This window comes from Rhinopithecus bieti, unplaced genomic scaffold (assembly GCF_001698545.2).
Source record: "Rhinopithecus bieti isolate Rb0 unplaced genomic scaffold, ASM169854v2 scaffold_8783, whole genome shotgun sequence".
Classification (NCBI taxonomy): Eukaryota; Metazoa; Chordata; class Mammalia; order Primates; family Cercopithecidae; genus Rhinopithecus; species Rhinopithecus bieti.
The window spans coordinates 1,050,347-1,065,011 of NW_016806197.1; positions in this window are offsets into that span (position 1 = coordinate 1,050,347).

Below are 14,665 nucleotides of genomic sequence, written 5' to 3' on the forward strand. Positions count from 1 at the left end.
AAGCTCCGCCTCCTAGATTTACACTGTTCTCCTGCCTCAGCCTCCCAAGTAGCTGGGACTACAGGCGCCCGCCACCTCGCCTGGCTAGTTTTTTGTGTTTTAGTAGAGACGGGGTTTCACCATGTTAGCCAGGATGGTCTCGATCTCCTGACCTCGTGATCCGCCCCTCTCGGCCTCCCAAAGTGCTGGGATTACAGGCTTGAGCCACCGCGCCCGGCCTACCTGACAATGATTTTTAAAGCAGCTATATAACAGTGCTTTGAAGAGCAAATATGAACATAATTGAAACAAATTCTTAAAAATAGAAACTCTCAGTAAGAAAGTAGAAGGCATGAAGAACCAAATGGATTTTTTTCTTTTTTTTTTTTTGGAGATAAAATTCTCAATCTGTTGCCCAGGCTGGAGTGCGGTGGCTCAGTCACAGCTCACTGTAGCCTTGAACTTCTGGGTTCAAGCAATCCTCAATCCTCCTACCTCAGCCATTCAAGTAGCTAGGACTATAAGCATGTGGCACCACATCTGGCTAGTTTTTTCTGGTTTTTTGTTTGTTTGTTGTTGGTTTCTTTTTGTTTTGTTTTGTTTTGTTTTTTGTTTTTTGCAAAGATGTGGTCTCACTGTCTTGCCCAGACTGGTCTCAAACTTCCGGTCTCAAGCAATCCTCCCACCTTGACCTCCCTAAGCACTGGGACTACAGGTGTGAGCCACTGAATCCAGTCCAAATTATAAAACTGAAAAACACCACAGCTGAAATAAAAGCCCAGTGAATGAGCTCAACAGCAGAATGGAAGGGACAGAGTAAAGAAGCAGTGAATTAGAAAAACAATGTCTGATCTGGAAGATAGAGAGAAAATAGACTGAAAAAATAAGAGAAATTTAAGAATCTGTGGGAGTATAACAAAGGTTCTAACATTTGTGTCATTAGAGCTCTAGAAGAGTATAAGGCTAAAAAGTTTGTGAAGAAATAATGGCAGAAAATCCAAAATTTGCCAAGAGCCATTTGCCTACAGATTCCAGAAGCTGAGTGAAACCCAAACAGAAGAAACCCAAAGAAAATCCACACTAAGGTAAAATCATAATTAAATTTCTGAAAACTAAAGACATAGGAAAAGTGTTGAAACCAGTCAGAGTAAAATGACACTTCAACTCTAGGAGACAAAGAGAAGGAAAGCACATTTCTCAATAGAAACCACAGAGGCTGAAAGAAGTGCATGATCTTTTTTGGGTACTACGAGAAAAGAACTGTTAACCCAGAATTCTATGTTCAGCAAAAATATCCTTCAGGATTGAAGGAGAAACCAAAATATCTTGGATGACGAAAAACTAAGATAATTTGTCACCAGCCAGACTTCCATAAAAGGATAGCCAAAGGAAAATTCCTACACAGAAAAGGAAAGATAAAAGAAGGAAATTTGGAACATTGAGAAGGAACAAAATATGGTAAGGCAAAATGTGAGTAAATACAATAGGCTTTCCTTCTCCCTGTGAGTTTTCTAGATAGTTTTTAACAGTAGAAACAAACATTATGATATTATCTGATTTTGTTCTATATATATGTGAGGGAAATATTTAAGTATATTATACAAAAAATGGGGAGAGAAAAGAAACAAAAGTGAGTTAAGATTTCTATAGTTTATTAAAAACTGACAAAATGATGACAAGAGTAATGTGTGATAAGTTATATATATAACATAAGACCTAGAACAACCACTAACAAAGGTATATGAAGAGATATAGGCATACCTGGTTTTACTGTACCTCATTTTATTGTACTTTGCAGATATTGCATTTTCTACAAATTAAAGGTTTGTGGCAATCCTGTGTCAAACAAATCTATTGGTACTATCTTTTCCAACAACATACACTCATTCATGTCTCTGTGTTACATTTTGGTAATTCTCATAATATTTAAAACTTTATTATATTATTATATCTATTGTGAAGATCTGCTGTCAGTAATCTTTGGTTATTAATGTAATTGTTTTACATTACCACAAATGCACCCATATAAGATGGCAAACTTAATCCACAAATATGTGTTCTGACTGCTCCCCTGGTTGACCATTACCCTCTCTCTCCTCTTTCTCTCCCTCTCTCTCCTCTCTCTCTCCTCTCTCTCTCCTCTCTCTCTGCCTCTCTCTCCTCTCTCTTCCTCTCTCTCCCTCTCTCTCCCTCTCTCTCCCTCTCTCTCCTCTCTCTCTCCCTCTCTCTCCTCTCTCTCCTCTCTCTCTCCCTCTCTCTCCTCTCTCTCTCTCATTTCACTGTTCCTTGAGAAACAACAATTTTAACATTAGGCCAATATATAACCCAACAATGACCTCTACGGGTTCAAGTAAAAGAAAGGGTTACACATTCCTCATTTTAAATCAAAAGCTAAAAATGATTATGTTTAGTGAGAAAGGCATGTCAAAAGCTGAGATAAGTCAAAAGCTAGGCCTCTTGCACCAAACAGTCTCTTAGGTTGTGAATGTAAAGGAAAACTTCTTGAAGGAAATTAAACGTACTACTCTAGTGAACACATGGATTATAAGAAAGTGAAACAGAAGTATCTCTATTGCTGGTATAGGAAAAATTTTATTGGTCTTGACAGAAGATCAAATAAGTTACAACATTCCCTTAAACCAAAGCCTAATCCAGAGCGAGATCCTAACTTTTTTCAATTCTATGAAGGCTGAGAGTAGTGAGGAAGCTGCAAAAGAAAAATTTGAAGCTTGCAGAAGTTGCTTCATGAGGTTTAAGGCAAGAAGCTGTCTCTATAATGTAAAAGTGCAAGGCGAAACAGCAAGTGGTGATGTAGAAGCTGCAGCAACTTATCCAGAAGATTTAGCTAAGATCATTGATGAAGGTGGCTACATATTTTTAATGCAGACAAAGCAGTCTTATTTTGGAAGAGGAGGCCATCTAAAACTGTCATAGCTAGAGAAGAGAAGTCAGTGCCTAGCTTCAAAGCTTCAAAAACACAGGCTTGAGTCTCTTGCTAGAGGATAATGTAACTGATGCAGCTCTAAGATGAGCCAAGGCTCATTTGCCATTCCAAAAATCTTAAGGCCCTTAATAATTATGCTAAATCTACTCTGCCTGTGCTCTATAAATGGGACCACAAAGCCTGGATGATAGCACATTTATTTATAGTGTGGTTCACTGAATGTTTGAAGACCACTCTTGAGACCTACTGCTCAGGGAAACAGATTCCTTGCAAAATATCACTGTTCACTGACAATGCACCTGGTCACCTAAGAACTCTGATGGAGATGTACAAAAAGATTAATGTTGTTATTACTTCTGTTAATAGAATGTCATGCATTCTATAGCCTGTGTATCAAACAGCAGTCTTGACTTTTCACGTGTTATTATTTAAGAAATACATTTCATAAGGCTGTGGCTGCCATAGATAGTGATTCCTCTGGTGGATCTGGGTGGATGTAGTGGAAATAGCAACAGAACTAGAATTACACTGGGCACAGTGGCTCATGCCTGTGATCCCAGTTCTTTGGGAGGCCGAGGTGGGCAGAAGTTTTGAAGTCAGGAGTTTGAGACCATCCTGACCAACATGTAAACCCCATCTCTACTAAAATAGAAAAATTAGCTTGGCATGGTGGTAGGAGCCTGTAATCCCATGGGAGGCTGAGGCAAGAGAATTGCTTGAACCTAAGAGGTGGAGGTTGCAGTGAGCAGAAATCTCACCAACGCACTCCAGCTTAGGCAACAGAGTGAGACTCCCTCTCAAAAAACAAAACAGAGCAAAACAAAAAAACTGAAATTAGAAATGGAGCCTGAAGGTGTGACTGAATTGCTGAAATCTCATACTAAAACTTGAACAGATAAGAAGTTGCTTCATGGGGATGAGCAAAGAAAGTGTTTTTTTTAAGATGAAATCTACTCCTGGTGAAGATGCCATGAACATTGTTGAAATTCCAACAAAGGATTTCGACTATTACATAAATTTATTTGATAAAGCAGCAGGAAGTTTTGGAGGATTGACTCCAATTTTGAAAAAAGTTTTACTATTGATAAAATACTATCAAACAGCATCACATGCTACAGATAAATCTTTCTTCAACAATGACAAACAGTGTGTCAAACTTCAAACTTCATTGTTTCCTTATTTTAAGAAATTACTGGCCAGGTGCATGGCTCACACCTGTAATCCCAGCACTTTGGGAGACCGAGGCAGGTGGACCACCTGAGATCAGGAGCTTAAGACCAGCCTGACTAACATGGTGAAACCCCATCTCTACTAAAAATACAAAAAAATTAGCTAGACGTGGTGGTGGGCACGTGTAATCCCAGCTACTCAGGAGGCTAAGGCAGAAGAATCACTTGAACCTGGGAGGCAGAAGTTGCAGTGAGCCGAGATCGTGCCACTACACTCCAGCCTGGGCAACAGAGTGAGACTTCATCTTAAAAAAAAAAAAAAAAAAGAAAGAAAGAAAGAAAAGAAAAGAAAAGAAAAGAAAGAAAGAAAAGAAAAGAAAAGAAAAAGAAATTGCCACAGCCACTTTCAAACTTCAGTGTCCACCAACTGAACAGTCAGCAACTATCAACGTGAAGGCAAAATCCTCCACCAACAAAAAGATTATGACTGATGAAGATTCAGATAATTATCAGCATTTTTAATGATAAAGTATTTTAAATGGTTATGTACCTTTTTTAAGACATACTGCTATTGCACACTTAATAGACTAAGGTGTGGTGTAGACATAACTTTTCTGTGCTCTGGGAAACCAAAAATTTTTCTGATTCATTTTATTGCAATACGCACTTTTTTTGTGGATTGGAACTGAATCTCCGGTATCTTTGAGGTATGCTGTACGCTCAGAAACGCTATAAATAAATCAAAATGGAAATCTAAAAGTATTCAGTTAATTCATAGGAAAGCAGGAAAAGGTAAATAGAAAAATGAAAAACAGAACAAAAGAAAACAAAAAACAAAATAGCAGACTTAAGTCCGAACATAACAGAAATTACCGTATGTGGGCCAGTTGCAGCACTTTGGGAGACCGTGGCAGGTAGATCACTTGAGGTCAGGAGTTGGAGACCAGCCTGGCCATCATGGTGAAAACTCTTCTCCAACTACCTGCTATCTACAATAAACTTATTTCAAATATAACAAAATAGGCAAACTGGAAGTTAAAACGTGTGAAAAAAGTCATGCCAACACTATTGAAGGAAAGCAGAAATGAATATATGAATATCAGATAATGTGAACTTCAGAGCAAAGAAAATTACAAGGACCAGAAAAAAATACTAAATAATGATTAAAGGTCAGTCCACACAGAAGACACAGCAATCCTAAGTGTGTATGCCCCAAACAAAATATCTGCAAAATATGTAAAGCAAAACCTGGTAAAACTATAGAGAAATACATACAAATCCACTGTAAGAGTTGGAGACTTTTTAACACCTTATTCTCAATAATTAACATAAAAGTATACAGAAAATCACAAGAACATAGAACTCAAAAAACCAAAAACAAAAACACGTACACACATCAACTACCAGGGTAGACATATCATTTATAGAACACTACAATGAATAACAGCAGGCAGGCAGCATATTCTTTTCGAGTGCCTGTGGAATGGAAAATATACCAAGATACAACATATCTTGGGTAACAAAACAAACCTCAATAAATTTAAAAGGATTGAAATCATACAGTGTATTCTTTGAAAACAATGGTCTCAAACTAAAATCAATAACAGAAAGCAGGAAAAATCTCCAGACACTTGGAAATTAAACAATATACTTCTAAATAATCCATGGGTCAAAGTGAAAGTCTCAAGGAAAATTATAAAAATACAAGAAACTACTTCCCTTCCAAGATGGCCGAATAGGAACAGCTCCAATCTGCAGCTCCCAGTGTGATCGACGCAGAAGATGGGTGATTTCTGCATTTCCAACTGAAGTACATGGTTCATCTCATTGGGACTGGTTGGACAGTGGGTGCAGCCCATGGAGGGCAAGCTAAAGCAGGGTGGGGCGTTGCCTTACCCAGGAAGTGCAAGGGGTCAGGGCATTTCCCTTTCCCAGCCAAGGGAAGCCGTGACAGACTATACCTGGAAAACTGGGACACTCCTGCCCAAATACTGTGCTTTTCCAATGGTCTTAGCAAATGGCACACCACGAGATTATATCCTGCATCTGGCTTGGCAGGTCCCACGCCCACTGAGCCTTGCTCACTACTAGTGCAGCAGTCTGAGATTGAACAGCAAGGCGGCAGCCTACCTGGGGAAGGGGCATCCACCATTGCTGAGGCCTGTGTAGGTAAACAAAGCAGCCAGGGAGGCTCGAACTGGGTGGAGCCCACCGCAGTTAAGCAAGGACTGTTGCCTCTGTACATTCCACCTCTGGGGATAGGGCATAGCTGAACAAAAGGCAGCAGAAATTCTGCAGACCTAACTGTCCCTGTCTGACAGCTCTGAAGAGAGCAGTGGTTCTCCCAGTACAGTGTTTGAGCTCTGAAAACAGACAGACTGCCTCCTCAAGTGGGCCCTGACCCCCATGTAGCATAACTGGGAGACGCCTCCCAGTAGGGGCTGACTGTCCCTCTGGGACGAACTTCCAGAGGAAGGATCAGGCAGCAATATTTGCTGTTCTGCAATATTTGCTGTTATGCAGCCTCCACTGGTGATACCCAGGCAAACAGGGTCTGGAGTGGACCTCCAGCAAACTCCAACACACCTGCAGTTGAGGGACCTGACTGTTAGAAGGAAAACTAACAAACAGAAAGGAATAGCACCAACATCAACAAAAAGGACATCCACACCAAAACCCCACCTGTAGGTCACCAACATCAAAGACCAAAGGTAGATAAATCCACAAAGATGGGCAAAGATGGGGAGAAACCAGAGCAGAAAAGCTGAAAATTCTGAAAACCAGAGCACCTCTTCTCCTCCAAAGGGTCGCAGCTCCTAGCCAGCAACGGAACAAAGCTGGATAGAGAATGACTTTGACAAGTTGACAGAAGTAGGTTTCAGAAGGTTGGTAATAACAAACTTCTCCGAGCTAATGGAGAATGTCCGAACCCATCTCAAGGAAGATAAAAGCCTTGAAAAAAGATTAGACGAATGGCTAACTAGAATAAACAGTGTAGAGAAGATCTTAAATGACCTGATGGAGCTGATAACCATGGCATGAGAACTACATGACACATGCAAAAGCTTCAATAGCTGATTCAATCGAGTCAAATAAAGGGTATCAGTGATTGAAGATCAAACTAATGAAATAAAATGAGAAGAGAAGTTTAAAGAAAAAAGTATAAAAAGAAAGGAACAAAGCCTCCAAGAAATACGGGGCTATGTGAAAAGACCAAATCTACGTTTGATTGGTGTACCTAAAAGTGACAGGGAGAATGGAACCAAGTTGGAAAACAGTCTTCAGGATATTATCCAGGAGAACTTCCCTAACCTAGCAAGACACCCTAATTTTCAAATTTGGGAAATACAGAGAACACCACAAAGATACTCCTCGAGAAGAGCAACCCCAAGACATATAATTATCAGATTCACCAAGGTTGAAATGAATGAAAAAAATGTTAAGGGCAGCCAGAGAGAAAGGTTAGGTTACCCACAAAGGAAAGTCCATCAGACTAACAGTGGATCTCTCGGCAGAAACCCTACAAGCCAGAAGAGAGTGGGGACTAATGTTCAACATTCTTAAAGAAAAGAATGTTCAACCCAGAATTTCATATCCAGCCAAACTAAGCTAAGTGAAAGAGAAATAAAATCCTTTACAGACAAGCAAAAGCTGAGAGATTTTTGTCACCACCAGGCCTGCCTTACAAGAGCTCCTGAAGGAAGCACTAAACATGGAAAGGAGAAACCGGCCACTGCAAAAACATGCCAGATTGTAAAGACCATTGATGCTAGAAAGAAACTGCATCAACTAATGGGCAAAATAATCAGCTAACATTGTAATGATAGGATCAAATTCACACATAACAATATTAACCTTAGATGTAAATGGGCTAAATGCCCCAATTAAAAGACACAGACTGCCAAATTGGATAAAGAGTCAAGACCCATCAGTGTTCTGTATTCAGAGACCCATCTCACCATGCAGAGACACACATGGCCCTCAAAAATAAAGGGATGCAGTGAAGATCTACCAAGCAAATGAAATGCAAAACAAAAAGGCAGGGGTTGCAATCCTAGTCTCTGGATAAAACAGACTTTAAACCTACAAAGATCAAAAGATACCAGAGAAGGCCATTACATAATGGTAAAATGGATCAATTCAACAGGGAAGAGCTAACTAAAAAAAAAAAAAAAAAAAAAAAAAAAAAAAAAAAAAAAAAAAAAAAAAAAAAAAAAAAAAAAATAAAAAAAAAAAAAAAAAAAAAAAAAAAAAAAAAAAAAAAAAAAAAAAAAAAAAAAAAAAAAAAAAAAAAAAAAAAAAAAAAAAGAAAAAAAAAAAAAAAAACTATCTAAATATATATGCACCCAATACAGCGAGCACCAGAATTCATGAAAAGTCAAGTCCTTAGAGACCTACAAAGAGACTTAGACTCCCACACAATAATAGTGGGAGATTTTTAACACCACCACTGTCAATATTAGACAGATCAATGAGACAGAAGGTTTAACAGGAATCCAGGACTTGAAAATACAGAAATTGAAATTTAAAAATATATAGCAAAATTATAGAATAAAAGGTAAAGTACTTTTCAAAAAGGAAATTTATAGTATTAAATTGCATACATTAAGAAAGATATATATTTCTCAAATCAATATTCAACCTTCCACTTCAAGAACCTTTGGAAAAAGAGAGCAAAATAAATCCAAAGCAAGCAGTAAGAAGAAAAAAATAAAGATTAACAGAAATCATGAAGACTGAAAACAGAAAAAAATAAAAAGAATCAATGAAACAAAGAGCAGGTTTAACTGAAAAGATCAAACAATTAAACTTCTAACAAGACTGACAAAAACAGAAGAGAAGATACAAATTACTAGTATTAAAGAATAAAATGTGATATCACTACAGAGAGCTGCCATATAAAAAGGACAATGTGGGAACAGTAAGAAAAACCTGTACATACGTAAATTTACATTTAAATGAAATGAACAGTTCTTCAAAATTACATATTATACACAACTTGCCTACATATATACATAATTTTAAAAACCTTATAAAATTTTCAAGAAAATTAAATTCTGTAAAAAGAATCTCTAGGCCAGATGATTTCACAGGAATTTTGTTTTCAAATATTTAAAGAGTTAACACTGGGCAACAGTGGCTCACACCTATAAATCCCAACACTTTGGAATGCCAAGGTTGGAGGACGTCACTTTGAACCTGAGGTTTGAGACCAGCCTGGGCACAGTGAGAATCCCATCTCCTAAAAAAAAAAAAAAAAAAAAAAAAAAAAGAAGTTTTTTTTAAAATGCCAGGCATGGTGGTGCACATCTGGGAGGCTGAGATTGGAGGATCACTTGAGCCTGGGAGACTGAGGCTGCAGGGAGTCATTGCACTCCAGCCTGAGCAATAAAGTAAGACCTTATCTCAAAAAAAAAAAAAAAAAGGATGACTATTGATTTTGCACAATTTCTTCCAGAAAATAGAATTGGAGCAAATCCTTCATAATTCACTTTTTGAAACTAATATTACTCTGATAACCAATCCAGATAAAGACAGTACCAAAAAAAAGACAAACCAAAAAATTATAGACCAACATTCCTTATGAATGTAGATGCAGAAGTTCTTAATAAAGTGTTAACAAATAATTAACAAATAAAATATTAACTAATCTTAACAAATATTAACAAAATAATATTTGTTAATATTGTAAAAGGCAATCAAATGGGTTTATTCCAGGGATGCAAGGCTGCTTTAATATTTGAATATTAATCAATGTAGTCTACCATATATTAACAGGGTGAAGAAGAAAAACCACATGATCACACCAATTGATATAGAAAAAATATTCAACAAAATTGAATATCCACCCATGATAAAATCTCTCAGAAAAAAATAGAAATAGATGAGGATTTCCTAAGCCAAGTAAAAAGCATCTACAAAATACCTATGGTTAACATTATACTTTCAGGTGAAAGACTGAATTATTTCTGCAAAGACTGGAAACACAGCAAGGATGTGTCTAACCGTTGCTATTGAACATAATACTGACAGATCTAAACAGTGCAGTACGGCATGAAAAGGAGATAGTGGGCATATTGATCAGAAAAGAAGAAATGAAACTGTCTCTATATGCAGAAACATGGTTGCCTGTGTAGACTACCCCAAGGAATCCACTCTCAAAAAACTTCTAGAACTAATAAGTGAACTAAGCTTGGTCACAGAATACAAGATAAATACAAAAAATCATTGTATTTTCATCCACTAGCAATAAATACTAAAAGTGGAAGTTAAAAATGTAAGACCATTTGTGATTACTTAAAATGAAATACTTAGGTATAAACCTAACAAAACAAGTATAGATCTTGCATGCTGAAAACAGCAAATGCTGATAACGGGAAACAAAGAAGATCTACATAAAATGGAGAGATATACTCTGTTCACGATTGGAAGACTCAACCAGGTGAAGATATCAATTCTTTCCAAATTGATACACAGGCATAATAGTTGGATAGGGCTGTCATAACAAAACACCATAGGTTGGATAGCATAAACCATAGAAATTTATTTTCTCAGAGTTTTGAAGACTAAAAATTCAAGATCAAGGTGCCAATAGGATTGGATTCCTCTGACGCCTCTCTCCTTGGTTTGCAGATGGCCACCCTCTTCCTACCTTTTCACATGGTCATTCATTTGTTTGTGTTCATCCCTGATGTCTCTTATATTGGATTAGGGTCCCACCCTAATAGCATCATTTTAACTTAATTGCCCCTTTAAATATCTTATCTCAAAGTATGATTACATTCTGAGGTACTAGGGGATCATAGAGTTAAATGTCACACGTGAAAATATAAAACTTTTAGAAAAAAGATAAGAGGAAATCTTTAGGATCCAGGACTAGGCAAAATGTTCTTAGACTGGACACCAAAATCACAAGCTAAGAAAGAAAATTGGAAAATTGGATTTCATCAAAATTTATAACTTTTGCTCTGTGAGAGGCTTTTAAGAAGATAAAAGATAAACTACAGAGTGGGAGAAACTGTTTGCAAACCACATACATAACAAAAAAATAAACATCTAGAAGTTTTTTTTAAAAAAACCCTCAAAACTCAACAAGTTAAAAAAGACAATTAGGTCATGAGCAAAAGACATGAAAAGACATTTTACCAAAGAAGATACAGTCATGTGTTGCATAAAGATGTTTGAGGCAATGTCGGATCACGTATATGATGGTGCTCCCATAAGAGTATAATATGAATATTATGCGCTTAATGTTTGCCTTTAAAAGTAATGGCAAAACCTGCAATTACTTTTGCACCAATCTATACCATATTTTTGCTGTGTGTTTCCTATGTTTAGATTCACAAACACCATTGTGTTACAACTGTTTACAGTATTCAGTAGAGTAACATGATATATGGGTTTGTAGCCTAGGAACAATTAGACTGTACCAGACTTGTAGCCTAGGTATGTAGTAAGCTATACCATCTAGGTTTGTGTAAGTACACTCTAATAATCCCATAATGACAAAATCACCTAACGATGCATTCCTCAGAATGTATCTGTGTTGTTAATATACAGATGGCAAAAAAGCACATTAAAGTATCTTCAACATCATTAATTATTAAGGAAATGCCAATTAAAACCACAATAAGATACCACGCTCTACAGCTATCAGAATGGCTAAAACAAAAAAATAGTGACAACACCAAGTGCTGATGAGGATGCAGAGAAACTGGATCATAAGTACATTGCTTAGTTTGCCTTAGTTTCATGGATACCAGTATAAGACACGAGATTCCTGAGTCAGCAACAAAGGACAATGTGCTACTCACAGCTGTAGAAGGAGCCAGATTATCAGCATTTGGACAGATTCTCTAAGCCTCTATTTCTACAACGTAACACCTGTATGCATCATGGACTGTGCTACAAGAGAGAACTTCTGAGCTTAGGGAATGTAAATCTTCTTTTTAACAGGCACTAAGCCTGCCTGTCCTTTGCTCCACAGTAAGACATGATCTTCATTATACTACCCACATCCACGAAACTACGGCAAACTAACTTGCTAGCTTACAAGTAAGGTAAAATCTCCTTTTCTCTCTCTGTCTTCCAAAGCTGCTTTGCTATCCAATGTCCTTGAAAAGATGGTGCAGAACAAAAGCAGCCAGTGCCTCTGCTCACAAGATGCTTAGAAGCATGAGAGGCCTGTGGAGAACTGATCCTAACACTGGTATTCCGAATACAGAAACTTAAACTTTCCTTGTGCTCTGAAACATTGTTCAAATTATTTACCTTTTATGGGTGGAGAGATGTTTTTTGTTGTTGTTGTTGTTATTGTGGTTGTTTAAAAAAAAAAGAAAGAGAAAGAAAGAAAGAAGAGAAAAAGAAAGAAAGAAAGAAAGAAAGAAAGAAAAGAAAAGAAAAGAAAAAGAGGAAAAAGATAGCCCAGGAAAATGACCACTTCAGTTTTTTTGTTTGTTTATTTGTTTAGCTTTTGAGAATACATAAGATAGAAATTTAATGATGCTTTCAAAGGAAAATAGGAAAAACTTTACACATCCCTATTCTAGTTATCTATGGCTGCCTATCACACTACCCAAAACTTAATGATTTCAAACAATAATGTATTATGCTGTCTCATGGAGCTTGGCTTGGATGGCTGGGTGTTGCTCGAGGTCTCTCCTGTGGCTGCTATTACATAGTGGCAAAGCCTGAGTTTTCTGGAAGCGTCTTCACCACCATTTCTGANAAAGAAAGAAAGAAGAGAAAAGAAAGAAAGAAAGAAAGAAAGAAAGAAAGAAAAGAAAAGAAAAGAGGAAAAGATAGCCCAGGAAAATGACCACTTCAGTTTTTTTGTTTGTTTATTTGTTTAGCTTTTGAGAATACATAAGATAGAAATTTAATGATGCTTTCAAAGGAAAATAGGAAAACTTTACACATCCCTATTCTAGTTATCTATGGCTGCCTATCACACTACCCAAAACTTAATGATTTCAAACAATAATGTATTATGCTGTCTCATGGAGCTTGGCTTGGATGGCTGGGTGTTGCTCGAGGTCTCTCCTGTGGCTGCTATTACATAGTGGCAAAGCCTGAGTTTTCTGGAAGCGTCTTCACCACCATTTCTGACACCTGGCCTGGGATGGCTGAAACAGCTGAGGCCTGTCAGCCATTTCTATCTGTGACCACTGAAGTGGCTGGGCTTCCTCCCAGCATGATAACCTCAGTGTGGTCAAACTTCTGAATGGTAGCTGACTCACTAAACAATGAGAGTTCCATAGGACCAAGGCCCAAACTGCCAAGTATCCTTAGAATTTAGCCTAGAAAAGTCACATGGTATTACTTCCATCTCCTTTGGTTAGTGACAGAGGGCAGCCCAATTCTTGGTAAGAGGAAGCTGCAGAGGGTTGGGAAGGGATAGGTCATAATCCTGAAAGGCACAATCCTGAACACCATAATCCCAAATTTTGAACTCTTGACAACAAAATCCTGAAAATCAAAATTATGAAAGATCGAAATCCCAAAAATATAATTCTGGAAGAAATAATTTTTAAAATTCTTTAAAAGATGTGTATTTACATTTTAAAAGAGGATTTATCTGAGAAATATAAAACACAACAGAACACTTTATAAGCCACTTAATACAATGAAACAAGCAGTAATAACATACTCATAACAGTTAAAAGATTGATCCAAAATGAAGTGGGTCACCACTGCATACGTAAGTTGCCCAAAGGTCCGAGTTTTTGAGAAATTTTAATTTTCACAAATGCAAATGTACAAAAAGGACATCTCTTCATTCATTGGGGTAATTTCAACATTTTTACATACACACACAAAACACTTACACACAAAGTCAACATTGTGATAATGTACTTTGCAGAGTCGAGTTTGCAAAAAAAATGCATAAAACGAACTAGAACTCTCTAAAAGTCTTTATATAATTTGTACCTCTAGTATTGGAAATGATGACAAAACGAAATATATGGGACAGTGAATTGTAAAAAATAATGCCGATAATTTTAAATACTGGGGATAAAAGAGAAAAAAAACGAACAAGAAAAAGAAAATTGAACATATGAAAGAGTATGTTACGGGGATAGATTACAGGCAATTGCATGGAGATAGTCCGTAAGAGCTGGCTGACTCTCACTACCATTAACTGCATTTTGAAGAAGAATTGCTTTTTTTTTTTTTTTTTTTTTTTTTTTTTGAGATGGAACCTTGCTCTGTCACCCAGGCTGGAGTGAAAGATTCTCGACTCACTGCAACCTCGGCTTCCTGGGTTCAAGCAATTCTCCTGCCTCAGCTTCCCGAGTAGCTGGGACTACAGGTACATGCCACCACCCCCAGCTAATTTTTTTGTATTTTTAGTAGAGATGGGGTTTGCCATGTTGGTCAGGCTAGTCTTTAATTCCTGACCTCAGGTGATCCACCCACCTCGGCCTCCTAAAGTGTTGGGATTATAGGAGTGAGCCACCTTTTCCTTTTAGGGAGTGGCTCTCTTTGGAGAATATGTTCACATTCACTTTCTACATGGCTCTGCTCTTGCTGAAATTCTTTTATGATTCAATATACACCAACATGAGCATTC